Source organism: Canis lupus, chromosome 15, assembly GCF_003254725.2.
Source record: "Canis lupus dingo isolate Sandy chromosome 15, ASM325472v2, whole genome shotgun sequence".
NCBI lineage: Eukaryota > Metazoa > Chordata > Mammalia > Carnivora > Canidae > Canis > Canis lupus.
The window spans coordinates 23,708,633-23,732,213 of record NC_064257.1 but is presented as its reverse complement, the minus strand read 5'-3'; the positions used below and the strand labels follow the sequence as shown (position 1 = coordinate 23,732,213).

General features: G+C 36.3%; 1 protein-coding gene and 1 long non-coding RNA gene across 2 annotated transcripts in view; one reads left to right on the top strand and one right to left on the bottom strand.

Moving 5' to 3' along the window:
- The window catches only part of PPFIA2 (PTPRF interacting protein alpha 2), a 473,118-nt gene that overhangs the window by 251,544 nt on the left and 197,993 nt on the right, over positions 1–23,581 (top strand).
- Positions 1,738–16,997, bottom strand: LOC112654446 (uncharacterized). The gene is made up of 3 exons (XR_003133037.3): positions 16,558–16,997; positions 9,112–9,291; positions 1,738–1,840 (listed from the first exon to the last, which is right to left on the bottom strand). It is a non-coding gene; the product is annotated as an uncharacterized LOC112654446 (long non-coding RNA).

Here is a 23,581-nt window from a genome sequence, read left to right as displayed (position 1 = left end):
AGAAATGGATCTTGAAGGCATTATATCAAGTGAAATAAATCAGACAGATAAAGGCAAATACCTTATGATCTCATTAAATGAAGAATCTAAATTAATTAAATATGGAATAATAACTGAAAAAAAAAAAAAGCTCACATGCAGAAAAGAGATTGGTGGTGGTTGCTAGGGGTGGGGTAGAGAGTGGGAGAACGGGTGAAGGGGCTGAAAAGATACAAACTTCCAGTTATAGAATAAGTAGATCATGGGGACATACAGCATGGATCCTACAGTTAGTAATACTATATTGCATTTTTGAAAGTTGCTAAGACAGTAGATTAGACTTGCTGCAGCGCTGATTTCGTGATATGTACAGATACTGAATTATCATGTACATCGGAAACTAATATAATGTCAATTATGCCTCAATTAAAAAATAAGTGGCAAAATGACAGGTCATGAAATTTTAAATAGGGGTGGTGGGAGGAAGCGTATGACAAACCAGTGCATGTTACGTATTTTATGAATTTGCTAGTAGAAATTGGAATCAATTCTGGCTTCATTTTGATCATACCCTCTGTATGTGATTGTCTGATCCTATTCTCCAAATGCAAATATTTCTTTAAAACCTGCAATAATAGGGACCCCAGTGGCTCAGCAGTTGAGTGCCCGCCTTCAGGCCCAGGGCGTGATCCTGGAGTCCCAGGATCGAGTCCCACGTCGGGCTCCCTGCGTGGAGCCTGCTTCTCCCTCTGCCCATGTCTCTGCCTCTCTCTCTCTCTCTGTCTCTCATGAATAAATAAATAAAATCTTACAAAGAAACCTGCAATAATAAAATGATAGGAATAGATAGGTAAGAACTTTTCTTTGAATAAATGCTGGAATTCTTAGGAATGATTAATATTTTCATAAGATATTTAACTATTTACATGCCTTCTAAATCAATTTCAATTTCTAATTTAAATATGAAAAATTAAATGAAATGGGTGATGAGTATTAAGGAGGGCACCTGTGATGAGCACTGGGTGTTATTTTTAAGTGATGAATCACTAAATTCTCCATCTGAAACCAATTTTACCATATATGTTAACTAACTAGAATTTAAATAAAAACTTGAAATAAAAAAATTTGAATGGAAGTGCAAATGTTAATCATATTTTGAGACTCATTATCCTCACAGATGTTACAAATTATTTGTAAAATACAATTTTTATATTTTGTCTTCTGTGGCCATTTATATTAATTATCCTTTCTGTCCAGATCCTTTAATCATCGGGCTGGCCCTCAATAGCTGTCTTTATCATGATAATAGTTCCCAATGTTACTGCTTTTTCTCTTGCCATAACAGAAATAATTAGAATTGACTAAGATAACATTCTGAGGGTGAATCTGAGAGTGTGGATGTGAAATATCAGCCATGGAAGTTGATGATTAACATGACACCCTCAGTCCCTATGGATGGGTGGGGCTTCGGGGCATACAGCTTACTCCTAGAATCACCTGTAACATGAACTTCCTGTCCTTAAAGACATAAGCTACAAGTTTGTTCCAATAATAATAGTTAATACTTATCAAGTATTTGTACTTGTCTCAGAAACCCAATGAGACAAGTGTTTGGTTCTGTGATTTATCCCCATCCCTAGGATGGAGCTAGGAGTCTAATACGAACAGTTGCTTCTTGAGCTGAAAATTTTAACCACTTTGCTACTCTACCTTCCCAGAAGTCACTTTTCTCCCTCATGTCAACAGGTCAATGATGAACTCACCCCCACAGACATTCTAGTTAAGTCCAGTCATGGCCAGTTGATGTTCCAGATACTTCAAACTTGACACACAGTCTTGTGCATGTTCAGATGTTTTCATCCTTAAAAGCAGAGATCACATTATGTTTTGCAAGACAGGAATATCTATTGGATAAAATTATATATATATATATACATATATAATAATATATGTATATGTATGTATAATATATGTATATGTATGTATATATATGTATATATACATATATAATAATATATGTAATACACACAGGCTTTTAAAGAAATTTTAAAAAGTTCTCAGGATTTCACATGATTCATTATTTGACTATAAGGACATGAGGTAGGGGTGCCTGGCTGGCTCAGTCCATAGAGCATTGACTCTTGATCTCAGGGTCATGAGTTCAAGCCCCAAGTTGGGTGTAGAGATTACTTTAAAAAAATGTTTAAAAAAAAAAAGTACATGGAGTGACTGGCATATGTTTTCAGGTTTACTTAAAAATAAAAATTAGTATTTCACTAAAAGATGACATATTTCTCTTTTAGTTTCACTGCATTACATCATCAACAGATTGGAGCTGACAATTATGTAAAAATAATATATTTAGTTGGACTAAAAATGTTGTCTATTATTATAATGATTACTATCAGCCAAGAGTGGATATGAGTATGACTCTTCTAAGCTAAAGATGTATAGTTAATTTCCTTTATTGCTAGTATGAGTTATGTGAGTTAAATATGGCATACCTTTTAAGAAGTAATCACTAGCTGATTTGGGAAGTCAGCAACCAAGGTTGAAAATATTTGTGTATATTTATTGAACAGAGTTATGCAGTTTAAAAATATTGGCATGTATTTATAGTAAATAGATTTTTATCCTAAAGCAATTTGTGCCTGAAAGTGCATTGATAACATCACTTCTAGAACTACCATGGTTATTTACCATTTCTCTGAGCTTATATCCTAAAGTTCTCTGCCTTGTATATGAGATTGTTTTATATTGTTCATGTTATAATAAATGAGAGTGCCATACAGTGTGGTGCTTAAAAACTTTGACACCTAGTACCTAGGTTCAGGTACTAACTTCTGCGTGTAAGACATTAAAACAGGAATGCCTGTGTGGCTCAGTGGTTGAGCATCTTCCGTCAGCCCAGGGCCTGATCCTGGAGTCCTGGGATCGAGTCCTGCATCAGGCTCCCTGCATGGAGCCTGCTTCTCCCTCCACCTGTGTCTCTGCCTCTCTCTCTGTGTCTGTCATGAACAAATATTAAAAAAAAAACAAACACTAAAACATATCAGACATTGGGAAAATTACTTAAACTCTCTGTGCCTCCATTTCCCCTCATACAAAAATGGGATAGAGTTGCAACATCATATGGTATTATGAATACTAAGTAAGTCAACACAAGGTGCCTAAGTGCTTAAAATATACTGAAAAATATATATGATGTTATTATTATTGATCTTATCAGTTATGCTGTACTTAAAAATTAATTTAATTTCTAACCCTGAAAATATATGGCAGTATATCATGAGCAATGAGCTAAGTGAAATGTGAAGTCAAGAGAGGAAATGGTTTTCCGAAGGTTCAATTTTATTCAGTAAAAGCTTGGTATTGAAAGGTAACTTTTTCTCTAGGAAATCTTGAGGTTGAAAGATAACAATTCACTGTTAAGTCCATTATCATACTTTAATGGATAACATTTTAATTAGTTCAATACATTAACTACTTTCTGAACACAAAACTCATAGTGGCCATAAATGAAGAACTTTGGTCGATGTCTCAACTACTTTAATCCAGTGCAGCAAGTTTCACCCAAGCAAAACAAACCTAAACTCAAAAAGAATTGATGACCCATCGAAATAGTGACATTTTAAATGGAATCTTCAAGCATTAGGTGATTAGTAAATCTTATTCCTGTAATAAAACTACTAGCACTTAAAATTAGCAATGTTATTTGTAGTTTTAATGGGAGATGTTTAATGGAGAAAAGCATTAAATGACAACCAAACAGAAACCTATAGTGGACATTTAAAAGCTGAGAAGATCCAATATGGTCTAATGTATTTCTTGCTAAAATAAGGGTCTGACCTATTATGAAATGTGTACTCGCAGTTCTAATGCTTATTTATTTTCAAGGTACCGTAAGGAATGTTGCTATTAATTCAACTTACTGAAGTATAACTAAACTAGAATATATGCATTTGAATAGTGTAGAAGCATGACAACAAATAAAGCTCGTGAGTGTTGGAATATATTGGTCAATATGAAAACAGTATTTTTGAAACCATTTCTTGGCTCCGTATTCACCATAAATCCCACTTCCTCCAGAGTGTTTCTGTAGCACGTTGTACACGTTTTGACCATGAAGGCTATCCCATAACTATTCATCTGCTTTGTTTACTCTATGAGATAATCAGCATCACTTGAAACAACACCTTATTTAAACATGTCTGCTATAGAACTGGGCTTAACACAGTGTGAACTAATATTTAAAATTTATCCATTATACCTATCTGAAGAGCTTTTGACTTTTAACCTGATGATATTTCAGGCCTTTTATTTGGGCTTATTTTTTTAAAATTTTTATTTATTTATGATAGTCAGAGAGAGAGAGAGAGAGAGAGAGAGGCAGAGACACAGGCAGAGGGAGAAGCAGGCTCCATGCACCGGGAGCCCGACGTGGGATTCGATCCCGGGTCTCCAGGATCACGCCATGGGCCAAAGGCAGGTGCCAAACCGCTGCACCACCCAGGGATCCCGGGCTTATTTAGATACTAAAATTCCTAGACTATAATGGAATTATTAGTAAGGAAATGACCTTTACTCAGGCAGTACCACATTTCTTTCATAGTGTCTTCTGGAATATAGTACCACAAATTTAATAGTAGGGCATTTTAAACATGATTCCTCCCTAGAGATACTTCTATTTTCCGCACAAGGGCAAGAACTAATTTACTTTTATATATTCACCAAATTAAAAAAAAAAAAAGCGAGGGGTGATTCTATAAAGTGCTTTGAAATGATTGCATTTATAATGTTATAAATTCCCAAGTGTGCAACAAGGAATTTAATTCAACTTGAAATCTATATTCTATAGAACTGAAAATACTAGACTTCAGAAATTAGAAAACTATCTTCTATGAAAGTCCTTCTCCATATTGACTTTTAAATACTTTGTATAACTTTATTTCCCTTATAGTTTTTAGAACTTTACTAAAATATAATTTATGTACCATAAAATTTGATTTTTAAAAGTGTACATCTCAGTGTTCATTAACATATTCACAAAATTATACACCTTCATAACTGTCTAATTTTATGGATTCTTAAGAGACACACACAGAGAGAGAGAGAGAGACAGAGACAGAGGGAGAAGCAGGCTCCATGTAGGGAGCCTGACGTGGGACTCGATCCCAGGTCTCTAGCATCACACCCTGGGCTGAAAGTGGTGCTAAACCCCTGAGCCACCCAGGCTGCCAGTCTAATTTTAGAACATTTTTATAACCCTTTCCTCCAAAAAGCTTGTATTCATTAATGATCATTCTCCACTCCCTCTGCCAACCAGTAGTTGGCCACTGCCAACTACTAAACTATTTTCTTGGTCTACTACTTGTCTATTCTGGACATTTCACTTAATTGGAATCACACAGCAGGTGGTGTTTGTGACTGATTTATTTCACTTATCATATTTTTAAGACTCATCCATGTTGTAGTATATTTCAGTATACTTAAATTCTTTTTATTGGTAAATAATATTCCATTGTATAGATCTATCATTCAATGGATAAAATTTTGTTTATCCATTCATTAACTGATGGGCATTTGGGTTGTTTTCATTTTCTGGCAATTATGAATAATACTGCTATGAACAATCACATGTAATTTCTTCATATAGACATATGTTTTTATATTTCTTGGTTACATAAGTACAAACGGAATCTCTGAGTTGTATAGTAACTCTATGTTTAACATTTTGAGGAAGTACCAAACTGTTTTCCAAAGCGACTGCACCATTTTGTAATCCTGCCAGCAAGGATGAATGAAGGTTCTATATGACTTTTTATGATGCATAGTTGAATTAAAGAAAAACTCTATCTCCACTTTTATAAAATAACTTCTAATATTTATCACAATATAATAAATATCACAATATATCTGGAACAAGTCTGTTACCTCCTTAGGCCATAAGCAGAATTTATTCATCTTTGTGATGCCATCACAATTTTGACATGTGACAGTCATTTTTTTTTCAAAATGTTGAATAAATGATCATTTAGATTTATCATTTAATACAAATATCAATAAATATATTATTGTGTTTGATTTCTACTTTCTTTCAATGTGGCAGAAATATGAAGTATGAAACCTTCCCAGTACAAAAGCCTACATAAACACACCAAATAGGCCACTGAAACAGCAGTATGGTGTTTTCGGATGACTGGCGCAACCTGAAGACATTTGCTGATTTGAAGAATTAGAAACTTGGATTTGATGTCATTGGGGTAAACTGGGAACAGAAGAGGAAGAAAGGGAATTGGAACTGAAACCCCTAAATAAATCCAGAACCAATAAAGGGCCACCCCCTCAGAGACTGGGCAACCTAGAAGAAATCCAGCATCAGCAAACAGATGTCAGGAAGACTATCAGTATAAATCCAAGTTAGAAAACTAGGTTTAGAAAAAATAACAATGATTAACACAATGTTGCCCTTGAAAAGGGTAGGAGTTCTATTTTTATTAATTATTTAAACTTTAAGTAGTCCCTGCTTCATAGTGCTTAGCAGAAGGAAAAATAAATTCTCACTGAAGGAATTTCTTTCAGCCAGACCTTAAAGAATTCCCACAGATTAAGGTAAACCAAATATGAGCTTAAAATCACATTTTTAAATCATGAGAACTAAGCTGCCTTGTGCTGGAATCAGAAGAAACAATAAATAGCAAATTCTATTCTCAAGGATATTGACTATTAGAATTACAATACACAGCATATAAGGGTAAAATATTTAAAGAATAACACTTTACAAAGAATGAAACTAGTATGCCATGTCTTAAAATTTATTCATCAATAACTTTATGAGAAAAAAAATTGTACTAGTTTTTTCTTAAAAAGGCTTATTAACATGCATTAAAGTTGTCATTACTAAATATGAACAGTTTAACCTTGTTTCTGTTTAACAAATGCAATTTCTATGACTGGCCCAGTGTGAAAAACTGGCAATATAGCAGAGGCCAGAAAGTCTTAGTTCTGGGCCTATAGTTTACCATCTAGATGCAGAGATTTTTTTTATACTGGATTAGAATTAAAGCTTCTAGTCTTCTGTCTTACTGGGAACTGAAGATTTACTATCCTAGATTAATAAAAGTCAAAGGAAGAGTGGCATAAATAATTTAAAATGAGAGCTAACTATCCTAAAATTCTCATTAATTTTAAACGACTATTAATGTTTTAATATCACTGTGTTCTGAACAATTCACATTTCACATCTGTCAAGATTCTTCAATCAGGATCCACCTTCTGTATGTACCATTGACATCACCACACGAATGGTTCTAAGAGTGATCTAGTCAAAGCATAGAGCAAAATCAACAAGCTTATAGCTAATTAGAAGACTAACCCCTCTTTAATATATTGGGAACATAGATTTAAAACACTAATTAGATTTTCACTACTGGTGAAGAATAGATACAGGGTTTTTAAAGAACACAATGAAGACAATAACTACATTTCAGAGCAATTAAGTTATTACAGAATGGAACTAGATGCTAGTACATATTTACAAGTGTGGAATTGTTTAAAAAATATAAAAACTCAACATAAAGACTGTGTTAAAAATGTTTTCTTCTCTGAGAGTTATAACCTCCTTTTACTTTTTCCTGAATAAAATTCTCACTCAAAGAATGTGTTCTTTCTCTTGAAATATATTATCAAATAAACTAGTTTAACACCAAAAGATAAAATTGGGAAGAAAGAACATCTGAATGTATACTTTGACTCCCAGCTATTTTTAATTTTCTCAAGCAACATTAGCTTAAAAAAAAAAAAAGGAAGGAGTAATATGGACCCTCTGTCAAATGAAGTAGCGTTTCCATGTTGATTTCTCTGCCTAATTTATGCCTGTAAACACAAGATGGTAATCTAAGTCATAGTTGTGCAGCTGAAGAACTTACTATAGTAGAAGTTTTTAACTTGAGCTATTTGAAACACTTTAATTTTTTAAGGTCTAAAAAATATATATAATTCCAGAGCAGAATGACAAATAGGATTAATCTTGGGTACCAGTCTGGGGTAGTAAACAGCTGCTGCATGAAGTTGCAACAAGACGGATATTATGAGACTGTTTCAAGAAACAAGTGATTATTTCAAGTTGTCTCAGGCAAGGGAGGATAGAGGGTCAATACACATGTGGTTTTTTTGATACAGCTATAGAAAGCTGGTGTCAATAAAATTCAATCATTATTTAGTGATTATACACTTCACTTTCCATATGCAATTTTATGCACTGTATGTTTAGGTAGCAATTCAATATTGATGGGCTTATTTAATAAATGAGTAAATATCTATACAATACAGATGAGTCAAAAAATTTTCCTAACTTTAGTTGTTTTTGTTTTTGTTATTGTTCTTTTTTTTTTTTTTTTTTTTTTTTTTTGAGAGAGAGAGCGAGCGAGCACACAGAGTGGGGAGGCAGGATGGGCAGAAGGAGAGAGAATCTTAAGCAGGCTGCATGATCAGAGAGGAGCCTGACATGGGGCTCAATCTCATGACCTCAACATCATGACCTAAGCCAAAATCAAGAATCGGACCCTTAATAGGACTGACCCATTCATGGACCATGGCTAAGTCTTTGCCAAATATTTCTTATGAGCAGTTGAAAAGGTTAAGAATATAAATAAGTAGTTTTCCATTTACAGTCTTCTTGAAAAATATGTCTTGTGAAGCACTTCCCAAGAAAGCAGCATTCTAAGGTTCTTTTTGCTTCTACAGACCAGAAAGATTAGATGTTAGAGGAAGTCCCCTGGGAGAAGAAGGAACAATGGCATATTTCTTATGTAAAGTGTTTTTATTATCTTCTGTTGCTGGGGAGGGGACACTAAGAAAATCAAGAAGATAGGAATGAAGAAATTTCCAGTAGCAACAATAAGCAAGTGTCATTGAAATTGAAAAATTAGATGTTCACAAGAAGACTGAATGGTTATTAAAAAGGAGTATGGAAAAAAAAAAAAAGGAGTATGCTGGGGTATTGTTACCTTAATAAATTTAGCTGGGTCCAAATCTAGCCCTCTGTGGGGCAAGTCCAGAGATTCGTTTTTTTCAATGTCTTTGAGTGGTAGTTAAATGCGTATGAAGGAAGAGGAAGTTAATGTCACTTACCTGCTTAAATCCCTTCCATGGCTTCCATTCCTTTTATCAAAGACCAGAACAAATAGCATAGTTTTTACTCCACTGCAGCTATACAGAACTAATAGTTTTTTTTTAATGTTTTATTGAAACATCATTCACACACCATTTATATGCATATCTTGGAGATTTTGTGGGTTTGGATCCAGACCCCTGCAATAAAGCGAATATCACATAGTGAAATGATTTTTTTAGTTTCCCCATGCATATAAAAGTCCTATTTGCACTATACTATAACCTGTTAAGTGTGCAACAGCCTAGTTTAACTTAAAGTGTGCGACAGTCTGAAGAAAACAGTGCACATACCTTAATTTAAAAACACTTTATGGCTAAAAAATGCTAACCGTCATCTGTGCTTTCAGGGAGTCATAATCACTGATCACAGATCACCATAACTAACATAATAGTAATGAAAAAGTTTGAAATATTGGGAGAATTACCAAATGTGACACAGAGACACAAAGTGAGCAAATGCCGTGAAAAAATGGTGCTGACAGACTTGTCCCACTCAGGGTTAGCACAGCCTTCGATTTGTAAAAAAACACAATTATCTGCTAAGTGCAATAAAGGAAAGTACAATAAAACGTAGTATGCATTATAGTTAACCCATTTAAAGTTAATTCATTGGCTTTTATTAGATTCACAGAGTTAAGCATCCATCACCACAATCAATTTTAGAACATTTCCATTATCCACCAATGAAATTCCACATCTCTTAACTGTCACCTCCTCCAATCTCCTCATTTCCCCTAGCTTTAGGAACTACTAATTTATTTGCCGTTTCTATATATTTGCCTACTTTGGACATTTCACATTAATCAAATTATACAATACATGGCCCCTTGGGGCTGGCTTCTTTAACTTAGCATAATATTTTCAAGGTTTATCCATGTTATAGCATGTATCAGGATTTTATTTATCTCTGCATAATATTCCATATTCTGTATATATTGCACTTTTTCTTCCATCCTTCAATTGTTTGTTCGGGTTGTTTCTACTTTTTTTTTTTTTTTTTTTTTTTTTTTTTTTTATTTTTTGGTCTTTATGAAGTAATTTTATTTATGGCTTTGTTTTTTTTTTGTTTTTTTTTTGTTTTTTTGTTTTTTTTTTTTTTACATAAATATTAATTTTTTTTCATTTTTATTTTTATTTTTATTTTTATTTTATTTTTTTTCCTTTTTTTCTTTTTTTATTTTTATTTTTTTTTAATTGGTGTTCAATTTACTAACATACAGAATAACACCCAGTGCCCGTCACCCATTCACTCCCACCCCCCGCCCTCCTCCCCTTCTACCACCCCTAGTTCGTTTCCCAGAGTTAGCAGTCTTTACGTTCTGTCTCCCTTTCTGATATTTCCCACACATTTCTTCTACCTTCCCTTATTTTCCCTTTCACTATTATTTATATTCCCCAAATGAATGAGAACATATAATGTTTGTCCTTCTCCGACTGACTTACTTCACTCAGCATAATACCCTCCAGTTCCATCCACGTTGAAGCAAATGGTGGGTATTTGTCATTTCTAATAGCTGAGTAATATTCCATTGTATACATAAACCACATCTTCTTTATCCATTCATCTTTCGTTGGACACCGAGGCTCCTTCCACAGTTTGGCTATCGTGGCCATTGCTGCTAGAAACATCGGGGTGCAGGTGTCCCGGCGTTTCATTGCATTTGTATCTTTGGGGTAAATCCCCAACAGTGCAATTGCTGGGTCGTAGGGCAGGTCTATTTTTAACTGTTTGAGGAACCTCCACACAGTTTTCCAGAGTGGCTGCACCAGTTCACATTCCCACCAACAGTGTAAGAGGGTTCCCTTTTCTCCGCATCCTCTCCAACATTTGTTGTTTCCTGCCTTGTTAATTTTCCCCATTCTCACTGGTGTGAGGTGGTATCTCATTGTGGTTTTGATTTGTATTTCCCTGATGGCAAGTGATGCAGAACATTTTCTCATATGCATGTTGGCCATGTCTATGTCTTCCTCTGTGAGATTTCTCTTCATGTCTTTTGCCCATTTCATGATTGGATTGTTTGTTTCTTTGGTGTTGAGTTTAATAAGTTCTTTATAGATCTTAGAAACTAGCCCTTTATCTGATATGTCATTTGCAAATATCTTCTCCCATTCTGTAGGTTGTCTTTGAGTTTTGTTGACTGTATCCTTTGCTGTGCAAAAGCTTCTTATCTTGATGAAGTCCCAATAGTTCATTTTTGCTTTTGTTTCTTTTGCCTTCGTGGATGTATCTTGCAAGAAGTTACTATGGCCGAGTTCAAAAAGGGTGTTGCCTGTGTTCTTCTCTAGGATTTTGATGGAATCTTGTCTCACATTTAGATCTTTCATCCATTTTGAGTTTATCTTTGTGTATGGTGAAAGAGAGTGGTCTAGTTTCATTCTTCTGCATGTGGATGTCCAATTTTCCCAGCACCATTTATTGAAGAGACTGTCTTTCTTCCAATGGATAGTCTTTCCTCCTTTATCGAATATTAGTTGCCCATAAAGTTCAGGGTCCACTTCTGGATTCTCTATTCTGTTCCACTGATCTATGTGTCTGTTTTTGTGCCAGTACCACACTGTCTTGATGACCACAGCTTTGTAGTACAACCTGAAATCTGGCATTGTGATGCCCCCAGATATGGTTTTCTTTTTTAAAATTCCCCTGGCTATTCGGGGTCTTTTCTGATTCCACACAAATCTTAAAATAATTTGTTCTAACTCTCTGAAGAAAGTCCATGGTATTTTGATAGGGATTGCATTAAACGTGTATATTGCCCTGGGTAACATTGACATTTTCACAATATTAATTCTGCCAATCCATGAGCATGGAATATTTTTCCATCTCTTTGTGTCTTCCTCAATTTCTTTCAGAAGTGTTCTATAGTTTTGAGGGTATAGATCCTTTACATCTTTGGTGAGGTTTATTCCTAGGTATCTTATGCTTTTGGGTGCAATTGTAAATGGGATTGACTCCTTAATTTCTCTTTCTTCAGTCTCATTGTTAGTGTATAGAAATGCCACTGACTTCTGGGCATTGATTTTGTATCCTGCCACGCTACCGAATTGCTGTATGAGTTCTAGCAATCTTGGGGTGGAGACTTTTGGGTTTTCTATGTAGAGTATCATGTCATCGGCGAAGAGGGAGAGTTTGACTTCTTCTTTGCCAATTTGAATGCCTTTAATGTCTTTTTGTTGTCTGATTGCTGAGGCTAGGACTTCCAGTACTATGTTGAATAGCAGTGGTGAGAGTGGACATCCCTGTCTTGTTCCTGATCTTAGGGGAAAGGCTCCCAGTGCTTCCCCATTGAGAATGATATTTGCTGTGGGCTTTTCGTAGATGGCTTTTAAGATGTCGAGGAATGTTCCCTCTATCCCTACACTCTGAAGAGTTTTGATCAGGAATGGATGCTGTATTTTGTCAAATGCTTTCTCTGCATCCAATGAGAGGATCATATGGTTCTTGGTTTTTCTCTTGCTGATATGATGAATCACATTGATTGTTTTACGGGTGTTGAACCAGCCTTGTGTCCCAGGTATAAATCCTACTTGGTCATGGTGAATAATTTTCTTAATGTACTGTTGGATCCTATTGGCCAGTATCTTGTTGAGAATTTTTGCATCCATGTTCATCAGGGATATTGGTCTGTAATTCTCCTTTTTGGCGGGGTCTTTGTCTGGCTTTGGAATTAAGGTGATGCTGGCTTCATAGAACGAATTTGGAAGTACTCCATCTCTTTCTATCTTTCCAAACAGCTTTAGGAGAATAGGTATGATTTCTTCTTTAAACGTTTGATAAAATTCTCCTGGGAAGCCATCTGGCCCTGGACTCTTGTGTCTTGGGAGGTTTTTGATGACTGCTTCAATTTCCTCCCTGGTTATTGGCCTGTTCAGGTTTTCTATTTCTTCCTGTTCCAGTTTTGGTAGTTTGTGGCTTTCCAGGAATGCGTCCATTCCTTCTAGATTGCCTAATTTATTGGCGTATAGCTGTTCATAATATGTTTTTAAAATCGTTTGTATTTCCTTGGTGTTGGTAGTGATCTCTCCTTTCTCATTCATGATTTTATTAATTTGAGTCTTCTCTCTCTTCTTTTTAATAAGGCTGGCTAATGGTTTATCTATCTTATTAATTCTTTCAAAGAACCAACTCCTGGTTCTGTTGATCTGTTCCACAGTTCTTCTGGTCTCGATTTCGTTGAGTTCTGCTCGAATCTTTATTAACTCCCTTCTTCTCTTGGGTGTAGGATCTATTTGCTGTTTTTTCTCTAGCTCCTTTATGTGTAAGGTTAGCTTTTGTATTTGAGTTCTTTCCAGTTTTTGAATGGATGCTTGTATTGCGATGTATTTCCCCCTTAGGACTGCTTTTGCTGCATCCCAAAGATTTTGAACGGTTGTATCTTCATTCTCATTAGTTTCCATGAATCTTTTTAATTCTTCCTTAATTTCCTGGTTGACCCTTTTATCTTTTAGCAGGATGGTCCTTAACCTCCATGTGTTTGAGGTCCTTCCAAACTTCTTGTTGTGATTTAGTTCTAATTTCAAGGCATTATGGTCCGAGAATATGCAGGGGACAATCCCAATCTTTTGGTATCGGTTCAGACCCGATTTGTGACCCAATATGTGGTCTATTCTGGAGAAAGTTCCATGTGCGCTTGAGAAGAATGTGTATTCAGTTGAGTTTGGATGTAAAGTTCTGTAGATATCTGTGAAATCCATCTGGTCCAGTGTATCATTTAAAGCTCTCGTTTCTTTGGAGATGTTTTGCTTAGAAGACCTATCGAGTATAGAAAGAGCTAGATTGAAGTCACCAAGTATAAGTGTATTATTATCTAAGTATTTCTTCACTTTGGTTAATAATTGATTTATATATTTGGCAGCTCTCACATTCGGAGCATATATATTGAGGATTGTTAAGTCTTCTTGTTGAATAGATCCTTTAAGTATGATATAGTGTCCCTCTTCATCTCTCACTACAGTCTTTGGGGTAAATTTTAGTTTATCTGATATAAGGATGGCTACCCCTGCTTTCTTTTGAGGACCATTCGAATGGTAAATGGTTCTCCAACCTTTTATTTTCAGGCTGTAGGTGTCCTTCTGTCTAAAATGAGTCTCTTGTAGACAGCAAATAGATGGGTCCTGCTTTTTTATCCAGTCTGAAACCCTGCGCCTTTTGATGGGGTCATTAAGCCCGTTCACATTCAGAGTTACTATTGAGAGATATGAGTTTAGTGTCATCATGATATCTATTCAGTCTTTGTTTTTGTGGACTGTTCCACTGAACTTCTTCTTAAAGGGGAATTTTAAGAGGCCCCCTTAAAATTTCTTGCAGAGCTGGTTTGGAGGTCACATATTCTTTTAGTTGCTGCCTGTCTTGGAAGCTCTTTATCTCTCCTTCCATTTTGAATGAGAGCCTTGCTGGATAAAGTATTCTTGGTTGCATGTTCTTCTCATTTAGGACCCTGAATATATCCTGCCAGCCCTTTCTGGCCTGCCAGGTCTCTGTGGAGAGGTCTGCTGTTACCCTAATACTCCTCCCCATAAAAGTCAGGGATTTCTTGTCTCTTGCTGCTTTAAGGATCTTCTCTTTATCTTTGGAATTTGCAAGCTTCACAATTAAATGTCGAGGTGTTGAACGGTTTTTATTGATTTTAGGGGGGGATCTCTCTATTTCCTGGATCTGAATGCCTGTTTCCCTTCCCAGATTAGGAAAGTTTTCAGCTAGAATTTGTTCAAATACATATTCTGGCCCTCTGTCCCTTTCGGCGCCCTCGGGAACCCCAATTAAACGTAGGTTTTTCTTCCTCAGGCTGTCGTTTATTTCCCTTAATCTATCTTCATGGTCTTTTAATTGTTTGTCTCTTTTTTCCTCAGTTTCCCTCTTTGCTATCAACTTGTCTTCTAGGTCACTCACTCGTTCTTCCACCTCGTTAACCCTCGTCGTTAGGACTTCTAGTTTGGATTGCATCTCATTCAATTGATTTTTAATTTCTGCCTGATTAGCTCTAAATTCTGCAGTCATGAAGTCTCTTGAGTCCTTTATACTTTTTTCTAGAGCCACCTTGTTTCTACTTTTTAGCTGTAATGAATGATGCTACTATAAACATCCATGTAGACTTATGTTTTTCAGTTTCTTAAGTATATTCCTAGTAGTGAAATTGCTGAATCATAAGATAACTATGTTTTACCATTTGAGACACTGCCAGACTGTTTCTTCAAAGCAGCTGTACCATTTTACATTTCAACTAGCAGTATATGACGCTTGGCCACATTCTTGCCAGCACATGTTATTATTTATCTTTGATTCCAGCCATCCCAGTGGGTGTGAAGTGGTATCCCATTGTGGTTTTAATTTGTATTCCTCTGATGATAAATGCTCTCAGATATCTTTTCATTTGCTCACTGACCATTCGTATATCTTTGGAGAACTGTCTATTCAGACTTTTTGTTCATTCTTTGAGTTATTTGTCTTTTTATTATTGAGTTGTAACAATTATCTATATATTCCAGAAACAAGTTCTCATTATAACCTAAATGAGTTGCAAAAATTCCCTCTCATTCTGTGGGTTGTCTTTTCACTTTCTGGATGACCTGATTTGAAGTTAATTTTGATGGTGTCAAAATTTTGATGGTGTCAGCTTGGGTTGCCATGGACAGGATGGCTCACACTAAAGTATTATCTTACCATTCTGGAAGCTGGAAATCTGAGCTCAGGGTACCAGCATAGCCAAGTTCTCTTCCTGACTTGCACATGGCTGCTTTCTGGATGTGTCCTCACATCCTAGAGAGCGAGCTCCAGTGTTTCTTCCTCTTCTAATAAGGGCAAAAATCTCATCCTGAGAGCTTCACCCCTCATCTGAATTTTTTTTAAAGATTTTATTTATTTATTCATGAGAAACACACACACACACACACACACACACACACAGAGAGAGAGAGAGAGAGAGAGAGAGAGAGAGGCAGAGACATAGGCAGAGGGAGAAGCAGGCTCCAAGCAGGGAGCCCAATGCGGGACTTGATCCCGGGTCTCCAGGATCACGCCCTGGGCCAAAGGCAGATGCTCAACTGCTGAGCCACCCAGGTGTCCCTGACCTCATCTAAATTTAATGATCTCCCAAAGGCCCTATTTCCAAATACCATCACACTGGGGATTCAGGCTTAAACATAGCAATTTGGGGGAACACAATTCAGACCATAGCAATAGTGTCCATTTTATCTATTTTTCTTTTGTTGCTTGAGCTTTTAGTGTTGTGTCTGAGAAACCAGTGCATAATCCAACATCATGGCTTACCCCAATGATTTTTTTCTGATAATTTTTTTCTGAGCATTACAGCGTTAGTGTACTTAAGTGTTTTGTTTGTTTGCTTTCTTTGACTTTAGGAAGTTCTTTGTACTGTTTCCTTAATCTGGAAAATATTTTACTCAACATACCTTTTGCCTGGCTCATTCTTAGTCATTTTTCACATGTCTTAGGTGCTCCCTCCATACACATACTTCCTGCAGGGGTTATAGTTGAATTGTGCCTGTGTATGCCAAGGACCCTGGAAATATCCCCCATCACAGCATTTATCACACTGTTCTGTAATTGCTTTATTTACCATGTCTGTTTCACCATTGGACACATTATAAGGTCTGAAAAAATTACAGGAGCTCCTACATATTAGGCATTCAGTAATATTTTATGAGGTCAATAAAGAAATGATCAAAATGTCAATTTTTAATTTATGGTGAGAAATAGAATTGTCAAGCAGACCTGCTATCTAAACTGAGCTGACAAAGGCAAGTCTCTTCTCTGCAGAAAAAACATAGAAAATTCAGTTATTCTAAAAATATTTCTTGGTATCCATGGGCTCAGAGCGTGTTACGTTATTGGAACATTTAATGACACCATGTCATAATAGTGTGTGCTGACAATTCCAGAACACATATACTTGTCTCTACCCCTATTCTCACATGACTGTGATCCTTAAGACTTGACTCCCTTTCAGAAAGAGAGAGAGGGAGAGCTTAGAAGACCCTGACCAGCTCTTTCTTTTCTGTGGATTGGTTTTTTTCTGTTATTTGCTGCCATTCCCTCCCCTTTCTCACTGACAAATTCTGCTTTATTTTTATATTAATACAACATAATAGGACACAAACTGTTATTCTCTGAGCGATGTTCCTCTTCTAAATGCCGCAAACCCATGGCAGGACAATATGTTTTAATATCCTTTATAACTTCTAGGGCACCCACTGGAGCATTTTAACTCAGTGAATAGCAAACAATGTCATAGCCCAAATATTTTTGGCTATATAATTATAACTCTGTTGATCAGAGACATGATTTAGTTTTGTTTTGCTTAGAGTTAGAGCTTTGTTGGGCTATGTAGGGAGATTTAAATATTCAGCCTGAATGCTATTTTGTGTGCCTGGGAGTGTTTGCCACAGCAGGTGTTACCTAACCAGATGCTAAAGCCTTTTAAATTAATACGCAGCATCTTGTCAAACATGCCTCCTGCTTTACACCGTCAGAGCTGTTGAAAATTGGCTTTTCCTGCCAAGAGAGTTGTCGGTTGGCAATGACTCAGCCCTGACATGCTTTAGCTACAATGTTTACTGGGCCAGGTGACTTTACTAATGTGCTTAGAATGTTGAGTTTTAATAAGTCTCCAAATTATTTTCAAGCACCAAATAAGCAAAAAGTATTTTTGGACTTTGGTAAGAATAAAAGATTCATTCCGTCTCTTTCTGTAAAAATGAGTCAAGCTCAAGGACAAGCTTATTAATTGGGTTAGAGAACTAAAAGGCTTGGTTCCTGCATTAGGATTTCTCTCTGATGAGCTTCCTCTCTCTTTTTTATTATATCTTATTTTCATATATCACAATAAGACCAGGCCTGAGGGCTTTTCCTGTTTGAGGAAAAGCTGGAGCAGGTTAAATGGAAAGGATACCTGAACTGTGTAACTTCAGTCTTGGTTCTAGGCCATTGAGTTTGTCTGTCTTTGTCATTTCAGTAATAATATGCAGAGGGACAGACAGCAGTTGGGAGTTAGATAAGCTATTCAAAGTTAGGATCTGGAAAGCTACTCAAACTTAGAGCCAGAACCCAAGAGGGAGAGATCTTAACTCAACAATGGTCCATCCTACTCACCTGAGTCAAGAAATCTATAAAAGGCTTAGGCTATAACCCTGGGTTCTGGCCAGACTTGTAGGCAGCTGGGCTGCTCTCAAACAGCATCTCATAGCAACCAATAGAAGGGTTCACTGCAACCTCCTCAAATATGTTTTATCCTATAATTTCACTTTGGACTCCTGACAATATCTTGAGAGTTGTGTAAGCCCCAGGGTAGTGGAAATAGATGCAGTGAGAGAGGTGTGGAGGGAATTATAGCAGATTGAGGTCACATGCATTGTAGGGGCTTTTAAGAACAGTTTTATGATTTCCAGGTAATTTCTTCATAGTTTCTATCTTTATAAACATTAACATTATGCTTAGAGAACAGAGAATGTTATTTGATGTGTTTTAGGTAATATTAACCAAATTAATGGAAGAGTAAGAATATCCTCCATGCAAAGGAACAAACTGGTACAATAAGCCATTTTCTCTTGTAAAAATGTGCTGAGTATTTTTACTGTGTCACATTAATGTCAGTCATTTTTATCATGCTGTTCCATTAATGATACAGTAGGATCCTCTCTTCTAGAGAGCAATCCTGCTGTCCCTATTTATTATTAGGATCTTCCAAAAGAAAAATGTGTGTGTGTGTGTGTGTGTGTGTGTGTGTGCACGCGCGCGCCAGGGAGTAGAGATCTCAATGACATTTATTTAACTGATTTATTTAGGTCGCTTATATGACTCTCCAGTTGCATTTCAGTTGCCATGAGTGGGGGAGAGAAAAGTGCATGATTTCCTAAAGCATCTACTGAAATGTACTACTCTAATATGGAAAACCTGGTCTTAGAAGAAAACAAAATTGTATGTAGAATACACATGGCTCAAACATTACAGAGTGTATGTCATTTTTTGGACATCTGTTGTAACCAGGACCTACACTAGTCAAATTTGCATTGATTATCTCATTATTATTTTTTTTCCTTTAAGATTTTATTTTTGTAGAGAAGTTTTGGATTCATAGCCAAATTGAGAGGGAGGTACTTAGGTTTACATAGATTCCCTCATTATCAACATGCATAGACCCCCATTGTCAACATCCCCTATCAGGTGGTACGGTTTCTACAATTGGTGAATCTACATTGACACATCAATGTCATCCAAGTCCATAGTTTACATTACAGTTCACTCTTGGTGTTGTATGATCTACAGATTTAGAAAAATGTGTAATAACATGTACCTATTATTATAGTATAATACAGGGTATTTTTATACCCCCAAAACTCTCTGTACTCTGTCTATCCCAGCCCTTTCCATCTCAACCCATGACAACTGCTGTTTTGTTTTGTTTTGTTTTGTTTTGTTGTTTTTTTACTGTCTCCATAGTTTTAACTTTTCCAGAATATCATATAATTGGAATCATGCACTATGTAGCCTATTCAGAACAGCTTCTTTCACTTAGTAGTATGTATTTCAGGGTCCTCTATGACATTTCATGGCTTGATAGCTCATCTCTTTCTAGCGCTGTGTAATATTCTATTGTCTGGATGTACCACAATTTATTTAACCATTCACCCATCAAAGGACATTTTGGTTGCTTCCAAGTTTTGGCAATTGTGAATTAAACCAGTATAAACATCCATATGCAGGGATTTTTGTTCCACAAGCTTTCAGTTCCTTCAGATAAATATGAAGGAACACAATTGTTAGATCGTATGGACTAATGATCTCATTTTTACTCACAGCAATCGCATAAGAAGGCACTGCTACCTACATTGCCTGGACAGACAACTGTGGCTTCAAAAGTTCACTACGATTGGCCTAGATATGAACCTAGCTCTGTTTTCCCTGAAATTGGTACTATTTGGACCAAGCCACTATGGCTTCTATGAGGAGGGAGAGTATAAGGCCAGTTTGCCCGTGAGGCACAGTGAAAGCACTGGTTAGGGCTCACAGTATTCTTAAGGGCCCATGCACATGTTCCAATTACTTTAAAATTAAAGAAAAAAAAAGAATATTAATCAGTCTGGATTATGTTAATCTTTATATCAACACAATCATAAAATACAAATCTTAGTACTTTTTATGAATTGAAGGGGCCCACAAAGGCAAAAGTATGTAAGGCCCACAGAGGTCATAATGTAGACAGAGTAGTCAATTTTGGGATACTGAAAAATGTACTTCCCTCCAAATGTGTCCCCAACCAATCTATGATAGCATTGCCCATAATTTAGTATTCAGCAACAAAGCTGAATCATTTCTAACAGCTGCCTTTAAAAAGCATCTGATACTCAGGGCAGTGCTGTACACAGATAGACAAATTAAAGACTAGAAAGCAGAGCAGAGGTGTGATATAAGATAGGATCATTTCAGTGGGAATATAATAAGTGAGGCATGGTAAAAAACATGGCTTCATGGCTATACAGCCTGAGCCTGCCTGACAGCACTTGTGTTTGATTTCAACAAACATCCACTTTTTAGATGATGCCAGTTTGCTTGATTGGAAGGTTTTTGAAAACAAAAGCTACCCAGTACCTATGTCTATGTAAAATGGTTCTTAAAAAAAAAAAAAAGGTTTATTTATTTACTCATGAAAGACACACAGAGAGAGGCAGAGACATAGGCAGAGGGAGAAGCAGGCTCCCAGCGGCGAGCCTGATGTGGGACTCGATCCCAGGACCCGGGGATCATGCCCTGAGCCAAAGGCAGATGCTCAACCACCGAGCCACTCAGGTGCCCCTGTAAAACGGTTCTTGTTGCATAATTGATTTTAAACAGACCCACATCTTTCAGGTCACCTTAACACATTAACATAATTTTCTATCATGCAGTTATAGGGAAAAGACAACACCAGTGTCTTGTGGGAATACGGATACATAAAAAATCAAGGGGGCACAAAATACTATTTGCATGGAGTTTAAATCTCATTTTCCCTCTAAATTGGGCAGTCTTAGTCAACAATTTCTGTGAAAACTCTGAGAGTCCAGTTGTGCCTGTCAAGTTGTATTAGTTGTGTAGGCGATCTACCTTCAAGCTATCTAGCCCAGGGCTGACCATGAGACATGGCTGTTTCACACACTAATTTTGGATGACAGCTTTTCCTGAGCTCATGCAAGGCTAGGAGGCAATTACGAGACCAGAGGTCATTAACACTGCATTTGATTACATAACATAATGTAGCAATAAGAATAATAAAAATAAATATATATATATGTATATATGTACATACAGAGAAAGAGGGAGCGATGGATGGGGTATTAATTTCTGTAAAACACATGTTTTTTAATTTCCAAGCTGAGTTTCTACAGCCTCTTGCGAATTTATAACTTATATTCTGAGATGTGCATATATATGTAATTTAATGAATATATTAAGACATTTTGTTTTTTGCTTTCATCTCTTCAATATAATATTTCTGTTATTAATTTGTTCTAGAAAAATATGTTCTAGGGTGTAGGGCAGGAGATATGTATCATTATACATGCAAATTTATGTGCAGTTATATCCAAAGAAATGTAGATTTAAAATCCAAAGCTTTCCACTACAAATAGAATTGCTAGAGGAATTTTCAATTTTCAAAAGAGGAGACACCAAAATATAGTAAATTGGGGGTACAGCCTAACGAAGTCATTATAAAAACATTTTGAAGTTGTTAATTTTGTCTAATTTAAATGCTAGATGGTCAAGTCAGCATGCTTCCATGCCATATGCTTTCCTCAGAGCTATTTTTGATTTGCACAAATGTTAGATGGTTGGAGAATAAACTTAAAAGATGCTTTTTTTGTGGTTGGTGAGGTTGTTGGTGGTGCTTAGTGAAGCTGAATTCCAGTTCACCCTTTATTTTTTCTCTTCTTTCTCAGGCTGATTTGAACTTATGATTTTTTAGCCAGTACATACTCAGATATACTGCAGAAATAAGGCCATTGCCGGCTAATTAATAAAGTGGCCCACAAGATCAGAGAATGCAGGTTTAATTGGAGGGTAAAGAGTGTTAAAATTGTAATTATGATGAATGGATTGTCAGAGATTACTCTGGAGACTGCTGCCTGGTGTCAATGACTTGCAATTAAAAGGTTGAATTTCCCTCTTGTCATGCAGCTTCTCCTGCCCTGCTTTTCTGAGGTGAGGATTCACCTATTAAATCAAGGCCTTTCAAACATTTAGTTAATGAGAAAATATGTCCTCTTTTTTTTTCCTCCCAAATCAGCCCCCTCCAGTAAGCACACCATCCTGAAAAGAGAGAAGTTATTGGTCTATTTTAGTCCTATATTTAATATTAAACATCAGAAAATGCATTTAAAGGTGAACATATATAAGAGTAGAATGTTCTGCATCTGTCCAAGGAGGGACAGCCTAGGAGGCTGCGGTGATTTCCCGAGTGAAAAGAGGCATGAGAAGGGAAGAGAAACAACGGCCAGAGGAAGCTCTGAATCTCAACGCTCTCCTCCTGCCCAAGTTACTTCTATAGAACGTGATTAGGTGCAGGAACCCAGGGAATCCTGGTCTTGCCCATATAGCTTTCACTTTTAGCCCCTACAGGAAGCAAAACAAGAGGAGCTTCTTTGCACGAAACCAGTGAGAACAATTCACTGACCTAAGGGCTTTTATTTGAAATATTAGCAGCTCAGACACTTGAATTACACAAGTTCATCCTTAGCTCTGATGCCAGTAGGCCCAGATACAAAGGCAAGTTACCTCTGCTCTGGGATCTAACAGACCTGGGGCAGATGGGAACCCGTACTGGCTTTGCTGGAATTAATCTCTCTCTTTTTTTAGATTAATTGATTGATTGATTGATTGATTGATTTGAGAGAGAGAGAAAGAGCTCATGATCTATGAGATCATAACCTGAGGCAAAACCGAGTCAGACCTTTAAGCCACCGAGGCGCCCCATATAGTTAAGATTATCTTTTAATCAAGTTTCTTTTATAAGACTTATAAATTGAAATTAGGGGTGCAAAGAAATTAGATGACTTGTGTTTGGTGTAAGAAATGATGCTTTCAGTTTTTTTAAGATACTAACAAGAAAAATATTTCTCTCTATATATATAGATAGATAGCCAAATGAATTTGGGAAATTAATACATATGAATTCACAATTCATATATATACAGATATATATATACACACATTTATATATATACACACATATATAAAAGAAAAAATATTTTTTGTTTGGCTTTATTTATTTATTTATTTATTTATTTATTTATTTATACTCCAGTGTAGTTATACATGTGACATTAGTTTCAAGTGTACAATATAGTGATTCAACAGCTTATATTATTCAGTGCTCATCAGGATGTATATACTCTTAATCCCCTTCATCTGTTTTCACCTGTCCCCCACCCATCTCCCCTCTGA